The sequence below is a fragment of the Oryctolagus cuniculus genome, chromosome 3 (genome assembly GCF_964237555.1).
Source record: "Oryctolagus cuniculus chromosome 3, mOryCun1.1, whole genome shotgun sequence".
NCBI classification, from domain to species: Eukaryota; Metazoa; Chordata; class Mammalia; order Lagomorpha; family Leporidae; genus Oryctolagus; species Oryctolagus cuniculus.
The window spans coordinates 27085139-27098150 of record NC_091434.1 but is presented as its reverse complement, the minus strand read 5'-3'; the positions used below and the strand labels follow the sequence as shown (position 1 = coordinate 27098150).

At 35.6% G+C, this 13012-nt stretch overlaps 1 protein-coding gene and 1 long non-coding RNA gene across 8 annotated transcripts in view; both read right to left on the bottom strand.

Annotated features, from left to right (window-relative positions):
- Positions 1-13012, bottom strand: part of ERBB4 (erb-b2 receptor tyrosine kinase 4) — a 1263146-nt gene that overhangs the window by 1148949 nt on the left and 101185 nt on the right. The window lies entirely within an intron of this gene.
- Positions 1409-13012, bottom strand: part of LOC127491701 (uncharacterized) — a 112014-nt gene continuing 100410 nt past the window's right edge. The window contains exon 2 of the long non-coding RNA XR_007920583.2: positions 1409-12117. This is a non-coding gene — a long non-coding RNA (uncharacterized lncRNA). The remainder of the gene's footprint in view (positions 12118-13012) is intronic.

Sequence of the window (13012 nt, the reverse complement as noted above, 5' to 3'; positions counted from 1 at the left end):
TTAACTGCTCAGCCAAACTCTCACCCACAAAAGTATGATTTTACAGGTATATAAATATTACAAATATCATGGTGCTCAGCAGATAAGTTTAATTAGGACCTCATTCTGTTATATAGATTTTGTGATCCCATTTCAAAATCTAGTTAATATAAGGCAGCTAAATTCTGAGTAATTCTTCAAAAAAGGCTCATCTTATCTTGAGAAAGCAATTAAGTAAAAGGAATTACAAGGTGAGAAGAGAGAGGGAAGGAAAGGGAGAGACACAAATGAAGACACACAGAGAGAAGACAGAAAGATAATTGCGAGGTTTTTTTTTTTTTTTTTTTTTTTTTTTTTTTTTTTTTTTTTTTTTTTTTTTTTTGACAGGCAGAGTGGACAGTGAGAGAGAGAGACAGAGAGAAAGGTCTTCCTTTGCCGTTGGTTCACCCTCCAATGGCCGCCGCGGCCGGCGCGCTGCGGCCGGCGCACCGCGCTGATCCGATGGCAGGAGCCAGGAGCCAGGTGCTTTTCCTGGTCTCCCATGGGGTGCAGGGCCCAAGCACCTGGGCCATCCTCCACTGCACTCCCTGGCCACAGCAGAGGGCTGGCCTGGAAGAGGGGCAACCGGGACAGAATCCGGCGCCCCGACCGGGACTAGAACCCGGTGTGCCGGCGCCGCTAGGCGGAGGATTAGCCTAGTGAGCCGCGGCGCCGGCCGGTAATTGCAAGTTTTAATGACCTTCTACATCTGCTCCAAATCTAGTCACATTCATGTAAACAATAAATGATGTGGTTCTACACCCAACTGTCTTCTTAGAAAGAAACATGGACTAAATCCTTGGAGTCCTTTTGATATCTTTGACATGTGAATTGATGGGTATAGAGCTGTACACTAATAACTCCCTTCTTGACAGTCCACTCAAGTTCAGACTTCTCTATCCAGTTGCCTGCTCTAGACCTCTGGATGGTAATCCAAATGTGAGGAAGTATGGATATCAACCTGGGCTTCTTGGCTCCTGGTCCACACTTTCCCAAAAAGCAACTCTCCTGGGGTCCTTTTCATCCTTCTCAGCTGATGAACACTCCGTACTTCCAACGGTTCATGTTTTTAAAAAAAAGTCATTTTAATTCTACCTCTCTTTGAAATTCCATATCCTATATACATAGTCCTGTTGTTTCTCACTATGTCTGTTGCTACTACTCAAGATAAAGTCAACACAATCTCTCACTTGGATTGCTGAATCTGCTCTTGACCTTCTTCAGTTTATTCCCAACCAAAGAGCCAGAGTAACTCTCATTAAATAGATATCAGATCAGGTAATTCCACTTCTCAGAACTCCCCAAGATAATAGGTTGAAAATAAAAACCCCAAGCCTATCACGTGCATTTCTTCCCTCTGTTAATTTGTATGATCACATCCTTTTAATACTTTTATTTTCTTATCCTATCAAACCCATAGTCATTCTTGCTGTTTCCTTGAACAGAGTCATCACAGGGCCTTTGCACTCTTTCCATTAGAATGTAGCAACTGGCCGGCCGGCGCCGCGGCTCAATAGGCTAATCCTCCACCTGCGGCACCGGCACACCAGGTTCTAGTCCCGGTCGGGGCACTGGATTCTGTCCCGGTTGCCCCTCTTCCAGGCCAACTCTCTGCTGTGGCCCAGGAGGGCAGTGGAGGATGGCCCAAGTCCTTGGGCCCTGCACCCCATGGGAGACCAGGAGAAGCACCTGGCTCCTGCCTTCGGATCAGCACAGTGCACTGGCCACAGCACACCGGCCGCGGCGGCCATTGGAGGGTGAACCAATGGTAAAGGAAGACCTTTCTCTCTCTCTCTCTCTCTCTCACTGTCCACTCTGCCTGTCAAAAAATAATTTTTTTTTAATTCAAAAAAAAAAAAAAAAAAGAATGTAGCATCTTCCACTGGCTTCTTCATTTCCCTCGGATCTCTACTTAAATACCACCCTTTTCAGTAGGTTTCCCTGAACACTCTATGTGAAATTGCAATTTCCATCATTCATTTTCCTGTTTCTAGATTTATTCTCCATCATACATGTCATCTAGTATTTCATGTATTTGATTTATGTATATTTTTAGGACAACATTAACTCCACCAGGTTAAGGACTTTTATCTGCTTTATCCATTACTGTTCTCCAATGTCGAGAAAATGTGTTGAAATGAATAAGAAAAAAGAGCAAAGACAGGATCTCACTGCCTTTTTGCAATGCAGGAAGTCTGTTACTTAAATAGTTCTCTTTCTGTTAGCACCACTTTGAGGACTGACCTTATCGGAAAGGTGAGATCAAAGACTCCATGATTATAATCAAATGTTAATTCTTATGCTTATTAAAAAAGATAGAATTTTATAACTAATAAAGCCATTTTAGACAACAATTTTAAGTGTTTCCCCCAATGCATCTTTAAAAAAAAAAGCCCACAATTTTGTTTCTGTGAAATGCACTAATGTTTGCAATTTTCTTGTTACTTTTAAGTATCCCTTAATAGTAAAATTGTTGTTGTTCAGCATTTGTACCCAACTATGAATCACAGTCTATGTCTACATATGTAGTGAGTGCTACCAGAAATACACTGTTGTTATGTAACTCTATTTCTGTAAATATAGTACAAATTTTGTAATTTAAAGGCAAAATTAGACTTCAGCATGTCCAAATGTCACCATCAGCAGTAATTAGTAATTATATTAGCACACTGAGAATTAATTGATAAAGAACCAATTATATTGTTAAATCATGGCAAATTATTAGCTGTATTTCAAGAAACACATTTTATGCCATTAACAACTGACAGAAGTTGTGAACAGCAACATTTGCAACATTTTTTTTTAAATAATGATCTCTGAGAAACCTACTTTTAGTTTCCTGTTCATTGAAGAATCATTCATGTAACATTTGCCTCATCTCTTTCATGTGTTACTCATTTTTTGCAGTAAGAATGATAATGATAATTTCAAAGTCCAGGAATCATCATTAAATCTAATAACACAGCATTGTCCTCATATATTGCATAAACTTAGTTGTGTTATGGAGAAAATATTTATACCATATACATCCAATAATATAGAATGGAGAGTTATATATTGACACATTCTGAAAACAAAATACTTTATGCTGCATTTAGTTAAACACTTGATTTGCAAATAAAATAGCTCTTTTTTTTTTAACATTCCTTAATGTCAAGAAGTGGTTTCTTTTTTTTTTTTTAAAGATTTATTTATTTATTTGAAAGGCAGAGTTACAGAGAGATTGAGGCAGAGAGAGAGAGAGAGAGAGAGAAGGTCTTCCTTCTGCTGGTTCACTCTACAGATGGCCACAATGGCAGAGCTGTTGCAATCCAAAGCCAGGAGCCAAGATCTTCTGGGTCTCCCATCTGGGTGCAGGGGTCCAAGGGCTTGGGCCATCTTCTGATGCTCTCCCAGGCCATTAGCAGAGAGCTGGATTGGAAGTGGGGCAGCCTGACTTGAACTAGTGCTCATATGGGATGCTGACACTGCAGGCAGTGGCTTTACCTGACACGCCACAGTGCCGGCCCCATAGCTCTCTTAATATAAATAATATTTTGAAAATTGTCTATTAAAGTTTATGCTAGATATTGTTTTTCAAGTTCCTGTTTACATCAATTATGAGTAGAACTCATGTAGAAGCTGTATAAAAAAGTCTTCATTTATTTTACTATTAGATAGAAACTTTTCTACTAGAACCAGTATAGATTATTTTCTTTTAATTTGAGAAACCACTGGGATAAATTAAAAAAAAAAACAGTCCTGCTAAATTTTATATATATTTTCTGAAAATATGATCAATGAAAATGTCTTCACACTTAAAAGTTTGTAACTTAACAGAAAGTTATAAATGGTATCCCCTTAACACAACTTTAGACTTTTCATTCTGTACCAGGTTCTCCATAACAAAGATTGAGCAAAAAAAAAAAAAAAAAAAAAAAAAGTAGGTCTTTCACAGCAGATCTTTCTTAGAAAAGTTATGAATATATACACATACGTATCATGAAAATACAGAAAACATTATTTATTTTTTGACTCAGGTAAAACAATACGAAGATGTGTGCAAACCTAAGATAACAAATCAAACACACTGAGCTCTCTGTACAATGGATAATGAATGAATTCTATGAGCCCTGTACATTATAATCTCAACGCTTCTTTAGGATTCTGCCATGCACTCTAGTAGAGTCATCACAGGAGAAGCAGGATGGCCAAAGAGATACTTTAAGTCCAAAAATTATTTTCCTCTGTTCAGCTGTTAAGCTACCTCTCAGGAAACCAATAATTCATGAACTGAAATTAAGCAAAATGACTCAATTATGTGGTTTTATGTTCCAATTCCTGTACTTGCTTTTTAAAAGCATGTTAAAAATAATTTCACTCCTTAGAAGTCAGCAAGAGAATAACCCATCCACAATGGAATTTGCTAAGTGTGGATTCATGGCCTTGTAATCTGAATTGTGCCCTCTGGAGTTCTTGCGACCAAAATAGTTAAAGTATAGTGGTTATGGAAAATTCTGCAGTCCCCTGAATGCATGAATTTAAATGTGATTTCACATGACAGTAGAATTACAGAGATGGTAGAAAGCCAGAGACAGAGTCAAATGAAAATATTCTGTCCCTGCAGTATCTAATGGTGATCATGAAAAATACAAATCTGCCATATTTCAGAACACCAGGAAATAAATAAGAGGTTTAGAGTTCTCGTATTTTGGCATATAACATATATCTGGAGCACTAAGAGTAAAGGTTATAAGGGAATAGAAGGTTTTCCTGACTCAAAATCTTCAGGGACATTTGGGATAAGGGTAGAGGGGGTATGGAAAAAAAAACTAACTACTCTGCTTTTTACCACAACTTGGAACTATGAAATCAAGAGATCTTGCCCATAAACATAAACACATAGATATGTTCACTTTAATAATCACCAAGTTCTCTAAAGTGATCTTGAGTTGCATGGCTAGATTTAAGAATGAAAATAGCCTCCATTTTCCCTTAATGTGCCATACTGAGCACATACAAATTCCAGGCTTATGATGAAATATTTTCCATATATTTTCCAATTTCTAATGTGAACCATTAAGATAAATGCTAATATTACTTAGATAAAACAATCTTTAAAAATATACCTGGCCAGATCTTCAGACACAGGACTTAATTACATGGCTCTCTGACATCAAAGTTCCTATTCTTATCATTTATACTTTCATAAATGGTAATCTGTCTTAGCACTTTATCAATTTATAATAAATATCTTGGTGACAGAAAGGAAATAATGATCTTTTGGTATGTTCCTGAAAGTTCCCAGGTGTGCCATGGCCTATTTATGATTCTCTATTGAGAATCTTTCTCAATGAACAGGAAATCTTATGTATGGTCTGAGATGGCAAAGTAATTTTTATAAAATAATAATTTTAAAAATAATGACCATGAAAATATAATCATAAAAACAGAGAAATGTGACATAAAACTTTGCCAATCATAATGTGTAATATAGAGAAAAGTAGAAAATGATGAATAAATTAGTACATGCAATCTGTAGAATAGATTTCTAGCCAACACTGCAATATAAAAAGGCCATAGTAAATTTTAAAAACCTCAGGAAAAGCAATCAGTAAGATCTTAAAAGCAAACTGAATCAATTCATTTAGAAACTAAAAAGTTTATATCAGTTATAAATCATATATTGAAAGAAGTAAATATGAAATCATTCCACAAATAAAAGAAAATTTATAAAGTCACTTTATCTCCAAGGAGCCATAGCTGACATCCAGCAAATATGATAAGAAAATATATTACAGCAATTAAAAGATTCAAGCAGCTACACTGATAGGTGATTCTTTCTCTAGGAGAAATGAACTAATATCCCCTGAAGATTAAAAAAAAAATGAATAAGAGAAATGGTTACTAAGTAGCTACATGACATTGTGTCAGTCTCTCCAAGATTTCATTTCTTCTAAGACTCATTTTCTCAAAATTCTACTAACATTTCATATACTACAGTTTTATAGAATATTCTTTGCCTTTTTGCTGACACATGGGGAGAAAGTGTTAGCGTTGACACACTAAGATGCAAACCATATTTGTCTATAAATCTTAAAATAGCAATGTCAAAAACATAACTGAATGGCGAAACCTTTCTCAAACAAAAGAGGCTTTAGCACATTAAGACAATCAGAACAATGTGAATACTTCATCATTAGTGAGAGCAGACAAAGAATGAAGATAAGCACAGCACACTAGACACAAGCGTAGAATGGAAGCCAGGCAAATTCAAGGTTACAAATATAAGCACAGGAGTAAGGACAGATAAGAGTGGGTCAAAGTCTGAGTAACTCAGAGATTACAAGTTCAGACACTAGAGTAAGCCCAGAGATCCCAGGCTCACATAAAAATACAGACTGACTACAAAGCAAACCAGACGATCTCAGCATAAGATACATAACCATAAGGTTGTCAACAATTAGATCCATAAACACTGCATAAAAAGCAAAAAGAAGGTAAAAGAAGATATGTATGGTGCCCATGCTTGGTGGTATTTATGTATAATTCACCCCGTAAGAAATACTCCTAAGCAAATCTGTCCTAGAGAGTATAAGGAGATTGCTAAACACAGCGGTCCACTCAAGGTCTGTAAGATACATGCATTTTCTTTAACTTTCACCTGCTTGCAAGCTGGAGTAGTGCACATCAAATGTAGAGTTCTCAATAAGGCATAAACCTGGTTCCAAAATCTTATGGTGGTTTATGTAGACAAATTTTAGTTCTAAGAGTTATAATAACTTGTATTCTACTTTAATTTATAAACAGAAGGCTCTAAGAAGCGATAAGCCTTTTAACCTGTGCTACTGAAATACTTTGTGTAAAAACTTAAGAAAACCAGGAAAGTTGGTCAAAAATAGGTTTTTAGGAGAAACTCATTCTGTGACCCACTTTGCCTAAATATGCCACTCCTCCTGCAAAAAACTCTATTCTCTATTGAGTATTCAAATGCCTTTATAAGTTGCATAACATTCCATATTCAGGTTAGTGCATACCTCTTAGGCTTGATTCTCTAGGAATTAGCCACCTTGTTCTTTAAATGTAGAAAACACCACACAGCACGTAGTATATAGCCTTTTGCCCACATCACTCCGTTTCTTTCCTCCATACCCTTTCTTCTATTGTTCACAATAATTGGAATACCTCCTCCTCCTCTTTATTTGATTATCTTATTTTTCCTTTAACAGTTCATAACTATCAACTTCTGCAGGAAGCCACTCTGACATTTCACTTACATCATTCCCTGGTTTATTGGGGGACTGACTCAATCATTAGCTCTGCTTACATAATATTCTAAACATAACTTTAGCACTGTACATCACATTATTTTATAAACATATGTTTGCACCTGTTTTACATTTATAAAGCTAACTCTACAGTTACTCCTTATTTTCTTCTGGAATTGGGGACACAATTCAGGTAACCTTCACCAGCTCTCCCAGGTGTGTGCCAAGGATCCAAACATGTAAACCATCACCTGCTGCCTCCCATGGTACACGTTAGAAAAAAGCTGAAATTCATAGTGGAGTGAACACAGTCACTTTAACCTGATTTGCAGTTAGGTAAAGAGGGATTCCAACCATTGCACCCAATGCCAGCTCCATGAAGGCACTTTTGCTGTTTGCGTTCCTGCTGTTTTGAAAACCAGAGTGGGCATAACCTTTAGTGCAGAACTAGTTAAAGGTTATTTATTGCTCATCTGAGAAATGTTTCAGTCCCTTTTATCATGTTCTAAAGCAGAGTTAAACAATAACAAAAATTATGAGGGGAACAAGCGATGATTTCCTTCCAGAGTGTGCTTGTGAAACTTTCTGATAATAATATATCTGAATGTAAAATACTCAAATAGATTTTTTTAATTTATATTCCTAGTAAATTTACATGTTATACACAATATTAAAAATATTATGTAGCTGGGGCTGGCACTGTGGTACAGTGGGTTAAACCCAGCCTGTAGTGCTAGCCTCCCACATGGGCACCGGATGGAGTCCCGGACGCACCATTTCTGATCCAGCTCTCTGCTATGGCCTGTGAAATGAGTAGAAGATGTCCCAAGTCCTTGGGCCCCTACACGTTCGACCCAGAAGCTCCTGGCTCCTGGCTTTGCATTGGCTCAGCTGTGGTTGTTGAGGTCATTTGAGGAGTGAACCAGTGGATGGAAGACCTTTGTCTCTCCCTCTCTCTGTAAATCTTTCAAATAAACAAACAGACAAACAAACTATGTAGCTACACTTGTTAAATTATTATTATCTATCAGGTGTTTTCCTCTAATTTTTATGAATGATTAACACAGTCCTTTAAGGCAGGCAACACTCTTATTTTATACATAACACATAAAGTTCAATTCCTCATCAAAGTAAATATAAGTAAATGAATACTGAACATGAAAAACCAAACTATTATTTGCAGATGTTATGATTACCTGCATAGGAAATCCTAGAGATTCAAGTTAACCATTAGAATTAACAAGATTGCTCAATATCTTGACAGAAAGAAGATAAATATAAAAAAATAGGCTTCTATTTCAAAATTAAGGGATTAAAGTATTATTCACAATAATATACAAAGTAATAAACTTCCTAGCAATAAATTTAATGACATGCATAAGTAAGTGTATAAATAAGAAATACATAAGTGTATAAATTTTATTGAATAAATAGAGTAAAAAATGTTAGTGACAATACTGTGATACATCAGCTAGCTATCTGGAAATCTATAAATTTAATGCAGTTGCAATCAAAATTACTTTTTGACAGTCTTGGAAGAGGAATATAAGGATTTGATACAATCATCAAATCAGAAGAATTGCTATTCATGAAGAGCTATTAAATTCTTGAAAAGTTAAATATTGTGATACTGGCCAAAATCTCAGAGTATTGAAACAGAATAGAGAATCAGAAAATGATTTATGTCTATATAGAAATTAAAAATGATAAATGCAGCATTTCAAATCAGTGAGAAACACTGCACTTTGCAATAAATTGTGTTAGAAAAACTGACTGTCCTATTGATATTCAGAGAGCTCAAGTAACTATTCATGGGTTACACAGAAAGTAAAAAGGCTCTAGATTTGATCTGTAAAGAAAACTTTCTACACTGAGCTCCACTACTCCTGTAAGTCTGCCTTAGCGAGGTCTTGTTAGTACTTACTGAGATAGAAGGCTCAATTTCACAAACGAGCAAAATGATACCAGCCCAGGAAAAAGACTACTTTAAGTCTATCCTGCCAGGCATAATGATGCAAGAACTACTCCTTTAATAGGTATCTTATCCTCATCCAAATCTAAATAATTCTGACTCATTTTCACATTGGTTATAAAATTTGTAACTTTAATTTTTAGAATTTCCTATTTGTTCACAAAAATTATAGACACTTGATCTTAAATTATACACTACACACCAACAATTCCAACTATAATAAAATGTATTCATCTTTAAATCTACTAATCTATAAAGCAGCTGAAAGTCATGAATCTATGGGTTCATAGATACGTTTGCCTCCTACTGAAAACATGTTCCAAGGCAGACAACTTGGATATGAATATTTACATAATATATTACATGTGTAGCTTTTGTCTGTCAATTTAAAATTGTCCTTTATTTTAAAATGAATTATTCCTGAAGGAATAAAACTTGCACTATATTGGTATGCATGGCTATGAAGAAAACAGAATAATATGATAAGAGAGTTTCTGGGGGTGAGAACATTTGGGTTTAATAGGAAACATTAGGGAAAGCCTTCTTGGAAAAGTAAGTTTATAATATGATAAGAGAGTTTCTGGGGGAGAAGGTTTAATAGGAAACATTAGGAAAAACCTTCTTGGAGAAGTGAGTTGAGAATGAATTCTTACTAGATGTAAGGAATCATCCCAAGACACAAAGAGTGTTCAAAAATAAAAAAGTGCAAGTATAAAAACTCAGAGATTTGAAAAAAAAAAAACAAAGGACAAAACAGGCAAATATTATAGCATGGAGAATTGAGGATGGGGAGATGTGCTTGAGGATAATGCTTCAGAGAAATACTGAACAAATGAAATTTGGTGCCCTGCAAGATATGAAAATGAGTTTGAAATTCAGATAAAATCCAAAGAGGAGTCAAAAGAGGATTTGTGTGCATCGTATATAACAGGACTATAGTAACTTCATTATTTCAAACTTCATCAAAGAGAAGTGAATGTCCAAAATTACCAGATTATGTGGAAGTCTAACTTATCTTCCATTTTACAAAAAAAGAAAAACTCAGCAGATTTAGACTGCATGTGCATCAATAGTTTTTATAAAATCTGGTAATCTTACCATTGAAAAAATATTATTTTCAGTTAGTTAAAACAGAGATTCAAATATTGAATGGGACTTATAATTAATAAGGCTAATCCATGTATTTCTATATATTTGAAAGGTGGCATGAAGAGTTAATAGAGCATTGCATTTTATCAGGGAAGAAAGTCCATACAAAGGAAAGAGTTTAATAGGTAGCAACTTTTTTAAAAGGCATAATAATGCACTCCTTCTTGTTTCCACTTAATTCTGCCAATCTCTCTCACAAAGAGCTTTTCTTTCTCATGCAAAAATGTGACTATTAATCTAAGAAGGACTAATAATAACATTTTCCAAGAAATACGTAAAGATGCCCACCATTTCTGTTACTAGATACTATTTTTAGCATGGAATATGTTTCTGAAAAAATCATTCGCAGCTTTCTTCAAAAGTCAAGAGAGTCATCCCGAATATCTTGTCTTTCATGTGTACACACTTAATCATATTTGGGAGAAAGAATTAACAAAATAAGCATTATGGTAAAGTTCTGAGTTATGCAAGTAGTATGAAAATGTTTAAATATTTTAATATATATTCCAGAAATATGCCAAATCAAGTACAAAGCTAATTTTCTGTTACTTACATAGTTCACTAAAATCTAACTTCATAAAATATGCATATTTGGGCATATTCAACATGTGTTTAAGCATTCTACAACGTTTATGCAAGTTACAGACATTTATTTCTTCAACACTGGCTTTTAAACTGCCAAAATCCTCTACTGTGTCTTAATTATTCTCACATGTTTATCTGAAACCTTTCATAGAAAAATTAAATTCTTCAGAAATGGTTACTGAGTGGAATTGACTCACACTAGCATTTGTTGTAAAGTAGAATTCAATATCTAGAATGTGATATTAAACTCTTGTTTCAGAATCAAATCCAATAGCTTCAGAGATATTTGTAATTGAAATATTCAAAAGAATTCATCATTAAAAAGGTACACTTGGCCGGCGCCGCGGCTCACCAGGCTAATCCTCCACCTTGCCGCGCCGGCACACAGGGTTCTAGTCCCGGTCAGGGCGCCGGATTCTGTCCCGCTTGCCCCTCTTCCAGGCCAGCTCTCTGCTGTGGCCACGGAGTGCAGTGGAGGATGGCCCAAGTGCTTGGGCCCTGCACCCCATGGGAGACCAGGAGAAGTACCTGGCTCCTGCCATCAGATCACCGTGGTGCGCCGGCCACAGCGCGTTGGCCGCGGCGGCCATTGGAGGGTGAACCAATGGCAAAAGAAGATCTTTCTCTCTGTCTCTCTCTCTCACTGTCCACTCTGCCTGTCAAAAAAAAAAAAAAAAAAAAAAAAAAAAGTACACTTAACATATGGTCTCATTATTATGATGTCTAAAATAATATTATAACATTCCAGGTTGCAGGCATACTTTAAAGGAATTTTTGCATGTCAAAAAATAATGATTTAAATGCATTTGTCAAACCTAAATCTTTGTCCCTGTTTCATGTACCCAACAGAGTGGAATTCCAAAGGAAAAGACTGGAAGAGATATGCATATGAATTTGGTATCAGAATACATTCCCCAAAATGTCAGTGTGATTAAGAAAATCAAGCTATTTCTAAACTGTTGTTAAAAGACTCATTTTGGTCTCACATTTGCTAATCACTTAAGATGTTACAGAACACCACTATTTGTTACCTACAAAGCAAAAGAACAAATGAATAAACTGTACCCAGCCATGTGTATAATCCTCCCTCAGTTGATCCTCAGTAAATTGTACCATGTTGGGAGTGTGGCTTTTTCTGCCTCTTCTCTGTAATATATAAAAGGTATTAACTTTCACTTAAAAGGAAAATAATGAAAGAAAAAAAAGCAGCTTCTGTTTGTACATAAACACGGAGCATAGAGATTCTACACTGCATCCTAGGAGAAGCCAGGGAACCAAACTAATGAGCTTAAAACCTCAGAAATTGTGTCTGTTTCAACTACTTGAAAACAGTTCGCTAAAAATGTTCGTGCATGGTACTAGCATATTTTCCTTTGTAATATGTGCTTCTTTGTTTCTCTATCCCAGATTTTTGTCTTTATTCTAATTGCTATTATGTTCTTTGCTTGAGATTTTACAGCTTCATTCTCCGATACTCCCAGATTCTCTTTCTATTTGGATTTTGTAGCTTGTGGTCACTGAGGTTACATTTGCTTTTCCTCTTTGATGTTTAGCTTCATTGCCTCAAACTTTTCTTCACACTGAATGCATATTAGGTCATTTATCTCTTCATATTTCTTTTCAGACTAAGTGCAGATCGTCTATGTATATTTTGTTGCTTTTTCTTTCCTTTCAAAACAAGTGTAGTTTCTCTCATTTTCCCCTAAATCATTAAAATGTGCAGATAGATTTTCCTAGTGCTCCTTTTCTCTTCATTACAGAACAGCATCACTATGTTTTGCCTTGAAAGATATTTATCCACCAATTTACTGTATCCTGAGAATGTACTTCCAGTTTGTCATGAAATCAAATGTACATTAGTCAACTAAAGCTGTTATAGAAGAATTATTTTACTTCTAGTGATGAACAGCAATGGACATCTGATTTTTTTCTATTTTAAATTTTTTAACTGATACATAAAAATTGTACTTAATAGAAGCTAACATGAAATGTCTTGATACATGTATATATTGTGTATTGCTCAAATGAGGCAAATATATCT